Source organism: Chrysochloris asiatica, unplaced genomic scaffold (genome assembly GCF_000296735.1).
Source record: "Chrysochloris asiatica unplaced genomic scaffold, ChrAsi1.0 scaffold00120, whole genome shotgun sequence".
In the NCBI taxonomy this organism is placed as follows: domain Eukaryota; kingdom Metazoa; phylum Chordata; class Mammalia; order Afrosoricida; family Chrysochloridae; genus Chrysochloris; species Chrysochloris asiatica.
In genome coordinates, this window is record NW_006408638.1 from 8696220 (window position 1) to 8709569 (window position 13350).

At 37.1% G+C, this 13350-nt stretch overlaps 1 pseudogene; it reads right to left on the reverse strand.

The window, feature by feature from the left end:
* Window positions 1-12270: 12270 nt before the first annotated feature.
* Window positions 12271-13135, reverse strand: LOC102822862 (annotated as a pseudogene).
* Window positions 13136-13350: the final 215 nt, after the last annotated feature.

The following is a 13350-nucleotide window of genomic DNA, read 5'->3' on the forward strand; positions in this document are numbered from 1 at the left end:
TCTGGGCCCTGCAATTTCATGATAGTTCCTCAAGGTCACATTACAGATATAAGCAGTGTCAGAAATGCTGCCAATTTCCTAGGTGCATTTAACCACCTGACCAGGCTTCCTCCCTTCATATAGTCTCTAAATTCTAACAAGAAACACTACTCAGGATTATCAGAAATGAAATATTACATCATGTAGATAAATGTTCTAAAAAGCATAGATTAAAGATGATGGTATTGACAATCTAAAAATACTAGCACTTGAACCCAATGCAGTAAGGTAATTTATAACTCAGCCAAACTCCCTTGTGTCCTACATCTAAATTTTGAGTTCTTGAGTAATATATCACAGATGTCTTTTTGTAGCATATGCTTTCCTCTTTGCAAAGATATTTATTAGTTCTATCAGTATTAATGCAATTGTCATTATTGCTTTTTAGATGAAGTATATGTGTCTATCCGTATTTGGCTTGGCCAAGTTTCTACCTTTTAGATCAATGAGAAGCATGATATAGACTTTTTCTTTCTCTGTCTAACTAATGTTCCAACATTTAATGCTTGGGTATTTTGTTGTTTATTTGTTTTGTTTTTTAACCAAAGTTTCACTAGGTAGTTTTCATTTTAATTTTGTTCTGTGCTTTGACAAAAAGAAAGTAAAATCTAATTAATAAAATAACTTAAATGATCTTATTGCAAAATAGAAATGTTACTAATCCAAAGAGCATAATGAAAAACATTCAAACCCCAACTTCGATAATAGCAGCTAGGATTTTTGGAGGGTTTGATTTTCTACCATGGTTTTCTGATAGACAACTGTAGTAAGAACACATAAGTGTCTTTCCCATGACATGGGTTGTTTTATAGACAGTGATATTATATTAAAATATTTAAGTCTGGAAGGAAGCTCAGGAAATGCTGAAGGAAAATCCTGCCCCTGAAAAGCAAGAATATGTGAAAATTCAACTTGGTAACTTAGTTTGGTTGGCTTTTAAATTTTTCTTCTGTTGCTAAGGGAGTTTAATGGTAGGTATAAAAATGGGTTTAAAGCAAATTCTTAGAACAAGCTTTTACACAACAGCAGTTGCAGCATTTATAAGTGGCAACCCCGTCCATATGGAAGAGGAAAAAGCTAGAAGTGAAATTGCATCATTCCTTTCACATCAGAAAAGTTAATTAGTTGGTCCATAATCACAGACTTGCTCCAAATGAAAAGAACAGCTTTTCTCCTTTTGAACTGAAAGGCACAGAAGGTGCAATACCTGCGTAATTCATTAACAGTAAGAAATTGTGAGTTTAGATTATCCTGACTTTAAACATGTAATAGCCAAGGTTGCCGTGAAGCTTTAGCGGTTTCCCAAAACAAATTTAAAATGTCAGAATTTCTTTTTGTGCGTATCAGAAGCAATCTAAAAAGAAAAAAAAAAAATAGTATGCTTTCGTGAGTTTTAAAATATCGGGATACATTGTTATACTGAATAAGTTATGTTTTTAATGTTGTGATGAGCTGTCCAGTCATTTCTGACTGATAGTGACCTGTATATGGTTTCCGAGGATCAGCTGGTGGGATTGAACTATCGACTTGTGATTAGCAGTTAAGTGCTTACCCTACTGCGCCTCACTGGAAATCTAAATAAACTATTACTGCGAAGTGCCTCTGAGTCTGACTCATAGTGACTCTGCGTAAGGTTTCTGTGGAGCGGCTGAAGAATTCAAACCCCTAACCTTGTGGTTCAAACCAACCTTGCTGACCTATGCATTATCCTGCAGTGCCATACAAAGACTTTCATACCAGAACTATGAATAAACTATTTGTTATTGTTGTTAAGTGACTTCAAGTCAGTTCTGATCCATAGCGACCATGTATATATAGGGTTTCCCAGGAGCAGCTGAGCTGGTAAAATTGAACTGCCGGTCTCGCAGTCCAGCGCATTAACCTGGAGCCCTGTAAATTAAGAACAAGTTAAAATTTTCAGGTATAAGTATGTCAAAAAGTAACTAGAAAAATGAACAGTCCTGGTTCTAAGTTTTCTGATTGTAATGTGTCACCCTATTACATAGAACAATTTTAGGGTCATAGGAGTCCTTTTGTGGCACTGTAGGATAAGCAGCGAACTACAAGGTCGATGGTTAAACTCAATTGTAGCTCTTCAGAAACCATGTACAGGATGGCACTTAACAACAACAGGTATAAATTAGGAGTCCTGGCATAATACTTTAGGATTAAAAACTAAACTGCTATCCTCAAGGTTGGTGGTATAAGTTAAAGCACCCTGATAGCATAGTGGTTAAGTGTTTGGCTGCTAACTGAAAGATTGGTGGTTCAAACCCACCAGTAGTGCAGTGGAAGAAAAAAATGGCATTTGGTTTCCATAAAGATTAAAACCAAAACCAGATCCACTGCTTTCAAGGCTATTCATTTCCTTATGGGACAATTCTGCTCTGTCCTGTTGTTGTCATTAAGTGCCTTCAAGACAGTTCTGACTCATAGCAACCATATGAACAACAGAATGAAACACTGTTGGATCCTGAGGCATCATCACAATTCTTGTTATACTTGAAACTATTTCTGTTGCCAAAATGCCAAGACATATGTTTGATAGTCTTCCTCTTTTTCACTAACCCCCATTTTATCATGCATCATCTCCTTCTTCAGGAACTGGTCCCTTCTGTAATATGTCTGAAGTATGATAGACAAAGTCTCACTATCCTAGCTTCAAAGGAGCATTCTGGTTGTACTTCTTCCAACAAAGATTTGTTTGTTCTTCTGGCAGACCATGGTACCTTTAATATTCTTCTCCAACAACATAACTCAAATGCATCAGTTCTTCTATGGCCTTCCTTATTCACTGTCCAACTTTCACATGCATGTGAGTCTATTGAAAATACTATGGATTGGGTCAGGAGCACCAGTAACCAGTATTTATGTTCATTAATAAAGCACTAATAAACATCTTTCTGGTATTCGCTGCTTTTATTCAAGATCTGTCTTATGCTGGCAATGATATCCCTTATCTAAACCCTCATCTAAACCATTGGCAGTTCCCTCTTAATATATTGGTTCAGCCATTTTTAATTAACTTTAGCAAATCTTTATTTTCAAGTGATATTAATGATATTGCCCAATTATTTTCACATTCCATTGGGTTGCCTCTCTTTGGAATAGGCACAAATATGGATTTCTTTCAATCAATTGCCCAGGTAGCTAGCTTCCAAATTTCTTGCCATAGATGAGAAAGTGCTTCCAGTGCTGCATTAATTTGTTGAAATCTTGTCATTTATATTCCATTATTTCCCTGAGCCTTGTTCTTTCCAATGCCTGCAGTGTAGCTTTGACTTTTTCCTTCTGTACCATCAGCTCTTGATGATATACTATTTTTTGAAATGGTTGCGCATCAACAATTTCATTTTGGTAAAGTGACTGAGCATATTCGTTCTATCCTCTTTTTAAGATTTCTGTATCATTCAATATTTTGTACATAGATTTCTTCAATATTTCAAGTTGAGCTTGGATTTTTTCTTCTTTTCTTTCAGTTTAAGAAATGCTGAGCATGTTCGTTCCTTTTGCTTTTCTAACTTCAGGTCTTTGCACATTTCATTATAATACTTTCTTTGTATTCTTGAGCTGCCCTTTAAAATTTTCTGTTCAGCTTTTTTTACCTCCTGATTTCTTCTCTTTGCTTTAGCAACTCTATGGTGGAGGGCAAGTTCCAAAGTCTCTTCTGACATCCCTTATTGTCTTTTGCTTCATTCTTATATTCTTAATAGCTTTCTGATTTCTTTCTGTATGATGTTCTTGATGTTCAGAAGACCAAAGCTCTTCTGGTCTTTGTTCATCAGTATCTAATGAATCAAATTTTTTTATTGAGATGGTCTAAAAATTCAGATGGGATATGTTCAAGGTCATGTTTTGTTTCTTGTTGATTTGTTTTAATTTTCCTCAGCTTCAGTCTGAACTTGCATATGAGCAATTTGTGATCTTCTTCAAAGCCTGCCTTTGGCCTTGTTTTGGCTGATGGAATTGAGATTTTCTACCGTCTCTTCCTACAGATGTAGTCATTTTGATTTCTGTGTATTCCATCTGGTGAGGTCCATAACCATAGTCGTCTCTTATGTTGTTTAAAAACGGTATTTGCATGAATAACTTATTGGTCTTACAAAATTCTATCGTGTGATCTCAAGATCATTTCTAGCTCCAAGGCAATGTTTTCTAAATATTCCTCTTTGTTTCCAATTTTTTCATTCCAATTACCAGTAATTATCAAATAATTTTTATTGCATGTTTGATTAATTTCAGACTGAAAATGTTGGTAGAATCCTTCCATTTCATCATCACTTGCTTTAGTGGTTGGTATGAAATTTGAATAATATTGGTATTAGCAGGTCTTTCTTGCAGGCATATTGATAATATCCTGTAACAAATAACATTGTATATCAAAATAGATCTGGAAATATTCTTTTTGAGGATGAATGCAACACCATTCATCTTAAATTTGTCATTCCAGCATAGTAAACCGTATGATTATAAAATTCAAAATGGCCAATACCAGTCCTATTCAGCTCACTAATGCCTAAGATATCAATTTTTATTTGCTCCATTTCATTTTTATAACACCCAGTTTTTCTAGGTTCATACTTTGTACATTCCATGTTATTACTGGGTGTTCACAGCTATTACTCCTCATTTTGAGTTGTACCCCATCTGCAAATGAAGGTCCCAAAAGATTTACTCCATTTGTGTCATCATGGTCAATTCTACTTAGAGGCGACAACCCTTCCCCAGTCCCATTTGAGTGCCTTTGTTCCTGAAGGGCTCTTCTTCCAGGACTATATGTGACAATATTCTATTGTTATTCATTTTCCCGTACTATATCTATCAATGTTCCAGTGGTATTCATAAAGTTTTCAATGGCTAAATATTCAGAAATAGTCTGCCTTTCCTTCTTTCTAATCTGTCTTAGTCTGGAAGCTCAGCTGAAACCTATCCTCCTTGGATGACCCTTCTGTTATTTAAAATAACAGTGGCATATCTTCCAGCATCATAGCAACACTCTAGCCACTACAGTATGACAGACTGACAGATGAGTGTTTGTTCTCTGCCTTATAAGTCATTATATTGAATCAGAATCAGCTGTATAGAAACAGGTTTGTTTTGTTGTTGTTTTTATTTACACATTCGAGAAGTTCCCATGATCAGACAAAGAGGGGCTTTCAGGTCATGGAAGTGTGGCTTCTGGATGTTGGAACAGTAGATCTGACTGATGAGTTAGGAATCTGGAAGTTTAAAACATCCAGAAAGGATGAACTGTTGTTTTATTGTTCTAAAGAACCTGAATAGCCATTTTATTTCTATATCTAAATATGATTGACTGAATTTTCTGTAAGAAGACATGGTGGCAGCATATTAGGTTAAGTAACTGTTGGGCTGCTAACCAAAATGTAGATAGTTCAAACCCACCAGTTGCTCTGTGTGAATAAGATGAGGCAGTCAGCTCTAAGATACATAATCTTGGAAATTCAGTGGAACAGTTCCACTCTGTTCAATAGAGTTGCTATGAATTGGAATGGACTCAATGGCAGTGTTTTTTGTTTTTTTTTGTTTTGAGAAATTCGTGATGTGGAACTATAGGTTACGCACTAGACTGCTAACTCCAAAGTTGGTAGTTCAAACCCACTAGTTTCTCCTTGAGTATCATATACAGGATTGCTATAAATTGAAACGGCCTCAACGGCATGTAACAACAACATCTTCCATCATAAGGAAGTACATTAGCTCTGTAGAAAAAGCTCTAGTTTGTGAACCACAAGGTCAGTAGTTCAAACCCATCAGCTATTCTGTGGGAGAAAGGTGAGGCGTTCTGCTCCTTCAAAGATTTACAGCCTAAGAGACCCTATATAGGATAACTATGAGTGAGAATCCACTAGACAGCATTGAAGAACAACAGTTTCCAAATAAAGAGGCAGAAAAATCAGAAAGGTGGTATTTAGTTTACAACAATAGAGTGAACTAGGATAGGCTACTGATTCCAGCTTCAAATATGGAGAAGTACAGAAACAGAGAAGCTTGGATGTAATCATGAATATAAAAGCTGAGAAACTGCTGAGGAGTGGAGGTTTGGAGGGAGGGCAGTCAGAATAAGTCTCAGCTGTGGAATAACAAGAAGAGAGAGAGAGAGACAGAGAGAGAGACTAGAACTCTCTTGCCCCTTGCTGTTCATAACATTGTTTTCAGAAATTTCTTGTTTCATCATTTGCACAGTAATGCACTTAGTAGTGCCATTGGGCTAATATTAAACAAGCAAATAAAAAGTTGCCATAAAGTTGAATTGAACTCATGGTCACCTAATGCATGTCATGTAGAACTCTATGTCATAGGATTTTCAATGACTTTTTTTTTTAAAGAAGTAAATTGCCAGGCCTTTCTTTGTGTTGCTGCTGTTCTTCTTATTATGTGTCAATATGTCAGCTCCATATTATAGCAACCCTGTGTACAATGGAGCAAAACACTGCGTGGTCCTGCACCATCCTCAAAATTGTTGTGTTTGAATCCATTGCTATTGAATCCACTGTGTCAATCCATCTCATTGTGGGTCTTCCCCTTTTTTGTTGACCTATTTTATCAAACATGATGTTGCATTCCAGGATTTGGTTCTTACTGAAAACATGTGCAGAGTACCTGAGACTAAGTGTCACCATCCTAAATTCTGAGGAGCATTCTGGCTGTACTTCCTCCAAAACAGATTTGTTTGTTCTTTTGGCAGGCCATGGTACTGTCAATATTCTTTGCCAATACCATAATTCAAATGTATCAATTTTTCTACAGCCTTCCTCATTCATTTTCAAGCTTTAAATGACTGGAAATGCCATCACAATGTCAGGTATACCTTAGTCTTCAAAGTGACATCTTTGCTCTTTAATACTTTAAAATGGTCTTTTGTAGCAGGCATCTTTTGATTTCTTAAATGCTGCTTCCATGAGCGTTGATTGTGGATCCAAGTAAAATGAAACCTTTGACAACTTCAAACTTTTTACACTTACTATGATGCTGTTTATTGGTCCAGTTGTAGGTAGTTTTGTTTTCTTTACATTTGATTATAATCCATATTAAAGACTGTAGTCTTGATCTTCATCAGCAAGTGCTTCAAGTCCTCTTTACCTTCATCAAACAAGGAGATGTCATCTGCATATTGAAGGTTGTTAATGAATCTTCCTACAATCCTGGTGCCACATCCTTCATCAAATAGTCTACTTTCTCAGTTTATTTGCTCAGCATACAGAATGAGTAAGTAATGTGAAAGGATACTGCCCTGACACACCAACTTTCTGATTTTACACCATTCAGCATTCCCTGATCTGCTTCAGACACTTCAGACAGGATCTACATGAGTACAATTAAGTGTTCTGGAATACTCATTCTTAGCAGGGTTATCCATAGTTTTCATGATACACACAATCTTTGCCTAGTAGACATATTTTTTGTATTCACTGCTTTTAGCTTAGTTCAATCTTACGTCAACGAAAATACAACTCCTGCCATGACCTCTTCTGAATCTGGCTTGAATTTTGGTCATTTCTGTTTGTGTACCATATTTTAAACCATCTTTTAATTATCTTTAGTAAAAATATATGATACTAATAATTTTGTTTGGTAACTCCATTTCTGTTGGGTTACTTTTCTTTGAAAAGGGTGAACATATGGATCTCTTCCAGTTAGTAGTCTAGGTAACTGTCTTCCAAATTTCTTGGCAAAGACTGTTGTTAAGTGCTGTGGAGTCAGTTCTGACTCATCGTGACCCTGTAGAATGTTTCCAGGAGCAGCTGGTGAGCTTGAACTCCAAACCTTGTGGTTCAAACTGACTTTGCAGTCCAGCGCATTAACCCACAGCACCACACCAGATCTATAATTATAGAAATAGTGGCTTTCCTGCGTAGTTTCCAATACTACATCAATTTGTGAAAACATTTAAATTGATATTCAGTCAATTCCTGGATCCTTGTTTTTGATAATGCCTTCAGTGCAACTTGAACTTCTTTTTATAGCAAGGATTCTTGATCATGTCCTACCTCCTGAAATGATTGAGCATTGACCAATTCTTTTTGGTTCATTGACTGTGTGTATTTCAATCTTCATTCAATATTTCTGGTAAAGGCTTACATTCTTTATCTACTTCTTTCCACTTGAGAAATTCTGATTGGGTTCTTCCCTTTTGGTTTTTTAACTCCAAGCATTTCAATATAATATCTTAGTTTGTCTTCTCAAGCTCTCCTTTGAAATGTTCTGTTCAGCTCTTTTACTTCACTATTTTTTCCATTTCCTTTAGTTATTTTACATTCAAGAGCACTATTCAGAGTCTCTTCTGACATCCACTTTGATCTTTTTTCTTCTTGCCTGACATTTAATGATCTTTGGCTTTCTTTGTATAACATGTTCTTGATGCAATCCCACAACTTGTCTTGTCTTTGATCATTAGTGTTCACTGCATCAAATCTACTAAAACAATCTCTAAATTTAAGTGGGATATACTCAAGGTTGTATTTTAGCTCTAGTGGACTTGTAATTTTTTTTCAGGCACACTTGCATACTAGCAATTGATGCTCTGTTCTATAGTTGGTTCCAATTTGGCTGATAAAATTGAGTGTCTGCATTGTCTATTCCCACAATTTGATTCCTGTGTGTTCCATATGGTGATATCCATGTGCACTATCACCATTTACAGTGCTGAAATAAGATATTTGCAATGAATAATTAATTGGTCTTGAAAAATACTCTAATGTGAACTCTAGTATCATTTCTGTCATTAAGGCCATATTTTCAAACTATTGATCCCGCCTCTTTGCTTTCAACTTTCATATTCTAATCACCAATAATTATTAATGCATCTTGATTGCATATTTGATCAGTTTCAGACTGAAGAGGTTGGTAGAATTTTTCAATTTCTTTATCACCAACTTTGGTGGATTGTGGATAAGTTTGAATAATAGTATTGCTAACTGGTCTTCCTTACAAGTGTATAGACATTATTCAAGATAGATCTTTGATATGTTCTTTTTGATGAGGAATGTGACACAATTCTTCTTTAATTTGTCATTCCCAGCACAGTAACTGTATGCTTTGGGGGGTCAATGTAGCCATACGTATCATTCACTCTTCTAGCAATGTACTCAATGGTTTGGTACTTAGTGAGTATTTAACAAATACTTTCCATATTTCTTTCTATTTAAATGTTAATTTGAATAAAGGTAAATGTACACTATGACTGGGTTCAAACTGGGAAAGGCTAAAGTGTTGCATTTATCTGCTTCTCATTAGTTAACCTGGGGTTCAATTTTAGACTCAAATGTACCAATCTCATGAAGATAATCAGATGACTTATCAGATTTTTGCACTAAGGTAATGGATTGATACATTGGCTGCAACAATGACGCCAATAAAAACAACAAATGCAAGGATGGCCCAGAACTGGGAAGCTATGCCTTGGGTATTTTAAATACCAGTAGGGTCACCCATGGTGGACAGGTTTCAGATGAGCTTCCAGAAAAAGACAGACTAGAAAGAAGGAGTGATGAATTACTTCAAATATTTAGTCACCGAAAACCTCATGAATAAGGTGAAACACTGTCATATTGCCAGAAAATGGTACTATATCTGACACTGTGGGAAGGCACTTAAAATGACAGTGTTGGAAGGCCTCAGGTTGGAAGGCACTTAAAATGCAACTGGGGAAATGCTGTCTCCTCAAAGTACAGTTGACTGTGATGACATGAATAAAGCATGTGGGACCTTCATTTACTGATGGGGCACAACTCAAAATTAAGAGAAACAAATGTAAATATCCATTAATAATCAGAACATGGAATATACAAAATATGAATCTAGGAAAATTGGAAATTGTCAAAAATGAAATGGAATGCATAAACATAGGTATCTTAGGCATTAGTGACTAATGGGCTGGTATTGGCCATTTTGAATCTAACAACCACATGGTTGACAAATTTAAGAGGACTGGTGTTGCATTCATTGTCAAAAAGAACATATCCAGATCAGTTATGAGGTACAACGCTGTCTGTGATGGGATACTATCCATGCACCTACAGGAAAGACCACTTAATACCACCATTGTTCAAATTTACACACCAACCACTAAAGCCAATAAAGATGAAATAGAAGAATTCTACCAGCTTCTTCGATCTGAAATAGATCAAACTTGCAATCCAGAAGTATTGATCATTAATGGTGATTCATTAATGCAAAGGTTGGGAACAAAGAGGAAGGATCAGTACTTGGAAAATATGGCCTTGCTGATAGAAATTATGCTGGAGATCACATGATTCTGTAAAATCAATGATTTGATCATTTCAAATACCTTTTTTTGTTTTTTTTTTGCTTTGAAATTTAGAAAAAAATTTTATTTAAGATCTGAAATACAATTCTTAAAATATCAATTTTTCAGAAAACCGTGGCTACACAATGTGTTTAAACTCCAATACAAAAATAATGAAACAAACCACCATCCTTCAACAACTTGATGACTTGCAGAGGGATGGGCTGTTTTACTTAAAGCACCATTAAAAAAAAGAGAGAGAGAGAGAGAGCACAAATGCATGGGTTTTCAGGAATATACATTAAGTTGAACCTTTGGCACTAGGAATCAGGACATTTTGTCATGTAGCATTAACACATGTTAGAAAACTGTGTAGTGTCAAAGAAATAGAATCACCATCATTCAAGCAACGTTGTCAACTAGGCAAGAATGTTCTACTGAATGTTTCTTCTTTGTCTAATTACTGCGTATACTGGTTGTTGTTGTTGTTGTTGTTAAGTGCTGTCGAGTCGATTCTGACCCATAACGACCCTGTACAGGGTTTCCAAGGCTGTAAATCTTGACGGGAATAGAAAGCCTAATCTTTCTCCTGCAAAGTGGCTGGTAGTTTTGAACTGCTGACCTTTAGGTTAGCAGCCCTATTTGTAACCACTACGCTACCAGTTGTTGTTGTTGTTGTCAGGTGCCATCGAGTCAGAACTGACTCATAGCGACCCCATGCACAGCAGAACGAAACAATGTCTGATCCTGGGCCAACCCCACCACTGCTGCCACACTTGACACTATCAATGATGCCACCTGGCTGATCCATCTCGTTGGGGGTCTTCCTCTTTTTCTCTGACACTCCATCTTACCCAGCATGACATCCTTTTCCAGCGACTGTTCTCTCCTGACAGTCCAAAGTATGAGAGACGAAGCTTAGCCATCCTGGCCTCCAAGGAGCACTCTGGCTGCACTTCTTCGCAAACAGATCTATTGTCATTGGTTCTTTTGGCAGTCCATAGCACTTTTAGTATTCTCCTCCAACACCACAACTCAAAGGCATCAATTCTATGATCTTCCTTATTCACTGTCCAGCTTTCACATCCATATGAGGTTATTGAAAATATCATGGCTTGAGTCAGGCACACCTTAGTTCTCAAGCTGACATCTCTGCTCTTCAACACTTTAAAAAATTCCTGTGCAGCAGATTTGCCTAATGCAATACATCATCTGATCTCTTGACTGCTGCTTCGTGAGTGTTGATAGTTGATCCAAGAAGAATGAAGCCCTTGAAAACTTCAATCTTTTCTCTGTTTATAAGAATGCTGTTTATTAGTCTAGTGGTGAGGACTCTTGTTTTCTATATATTGAGATGTAATCCATACCGAAGGCTGTGCTCTTTGTTCTTCATCAGTAAATGTTTTAAGTCCTCTTCACTTTCAGCAAGCAAGGTTGTATCATCTGCATATCGCAGATTGTTAATGAGTCTTCCTCCAATCCTGATGCCATGTTTTTCTTCATAGAACCCAGCTTCTTGTATTATTTGCTCAGCATACAGGTTGAATAATTATGGTGAAAGAACACAACCTTGTCGCACACCTTTCCCAATTTTAAAACATTCAGTGTTCCCATGCTCTGTTCAAACAACTGCTTCTTGGTCCAGGTACAGATTCCTCAGAAGTACAAATAAGGGTTCTGGAATACTCATACTTCTCAATGTTGTCCATAGCATGTCATGATCCACACAATCGAAAGCCTTTGCGTAGTCAATAAAGCGTAGTCAATAACGCTACCAGTAGCAACTTTGAAATGCGAAAGGGAGCTTACACTCTCTCTTATTTTCTGTTTGAAGCAAACAGAAAACAACTTAAATATAAGCCCTGTGATAACATTAACAATTTTTGAGAACATCAATTATACAAGAAAAAGTCTAAGAACACAAAGAAAAGTGTTACAGATACACAGACGTTGACAGTGAGCGGTCAGGAGACCCACAGGGCTTTGCGATGATGCTCAGCTGAAGCCACTTTGTAATCGCTGGCAGTAAACAGGGCTGCAGAATTCTTTGCCAGATATTTCAGAAAATCATGCAAATAGCCTAACGATAATGCAAGACTCTTCTCATCAAGAGGCTTATAGGCCAACGTTGCTCTGATTCTCACAAATAATCTCAGTAGGTGTGGTGCTCCATAAACCTGGGACATCTGCACATCAGGGTGGGCCAGTAGAATTTCAGCATACTGGGGCCTCTTGAATTTGTAGAGCAGCTGAGTGCCCAACATCGCATTGAACTATTCTTTTATCCCTGCCACAACTTAGTTAACAGCATATTCCTTATTGCTGATATTTCCTTGTAATCACTTACAATTTGCATACTCTTCCAGAATGACATCGACATTTTTCTTAGCTGGGAGCTGAAACAGCTGCTTCTGCCTGGTAACCAAGTCCCAGTCCTAGACGAGCCAGGGTTTTAATTCTTCAGGAATCTTCACTTTAACCTCCACTCTGTTCTGAAATGCCTCCTCACATTCAGTGGTAGGATCAGCCAGGGCCCTTCTCTTCCGAGGTGGCTGAGGTGCTTCATTGGTACTTCCACCATCTCCGTTTCCAGGACTCTTTTATTTGTTCTTCCTTGTGTTTCTCACAGACGCTGAACTGGGGTTCTCGGCAGAGTGACCCCCCCACTTAACTGCCTGGAAGAGCTGGCTCCAGATTCTTCTGCTGAGGACCAGAGGAGGCCCCTCTCATCTTATTTCTCTGAATGTTGCTTCTAGTTGGCTTTTTGAAGTTGTCTTCTTCTTCAGATTGTTGTCCACGAGTCTGAGAATCCTGCTTTCTGGAGCTCATTCAACCCCATTTTTATTCCAATCAATAATCTTCTTACTTCTTCCCCTTCTAAGAACTCCTAGGGCTTTCTCAGGTGGAATCTTAAAAGGTTTTCAAGGACAGTCTGGAAGGATGAAGTGGATATCCAAGATTCTGAAGTGAGGGACAGTTATGTAATCAGGATCAGATCTTCTGATCCTTACTCTACAAACTTAGCTTTTCTGACAGTGACCTAA